The following is a 345-nucleotide window of genomic DNA, read 5'->3' as shown; positions in this document are numbered from 1 at the left end:
TTTTTGTATATTCTTACTGTAATTATAGCAATGTTTATCTATTACTCTGTCCTGCTGCTGTAAAACAATTTCATGACATACAGTGTATCTATGATAATAAACTTGATTCTGAATTTTAGGTGCAAAGACCAATTGTTTAGTTGGGACTGACAGTGCCCTCAGGCACTGACACCACAATGTAAGCCAAAACCAGAGGAGAATAATATTTTTATGAGGAGTGACACCAAGCATGACGAAATTGTGGTTTCCAGAAAGAAAATTCTCACTGTGGTGATCCCAAGGAGGATCATTTCACAGAGCTGCTAACACACAGAAACAGGCTCTTTGGTCCACTATCTCCATGCC

The sequence above is a fragment of the Hemitrygon akajei genome, chromosome 13 (assembly GCF_048418815.1).
Source record: "Hemitrygon akajei chromosome 13, sHemAka1.3, whole genome shotgun sequence".
NCBI lineage: Eukaryota > Metazoa > Chordata > Chondrichthyes > Myliobatiformes > Dasyatidae > Hemitrygon > Hemitrygon akajei.
The sequence above is the reverse complement of the archived record's forward strand: the minus strand, read 5'-3'. Positions refer to the sequence as shown.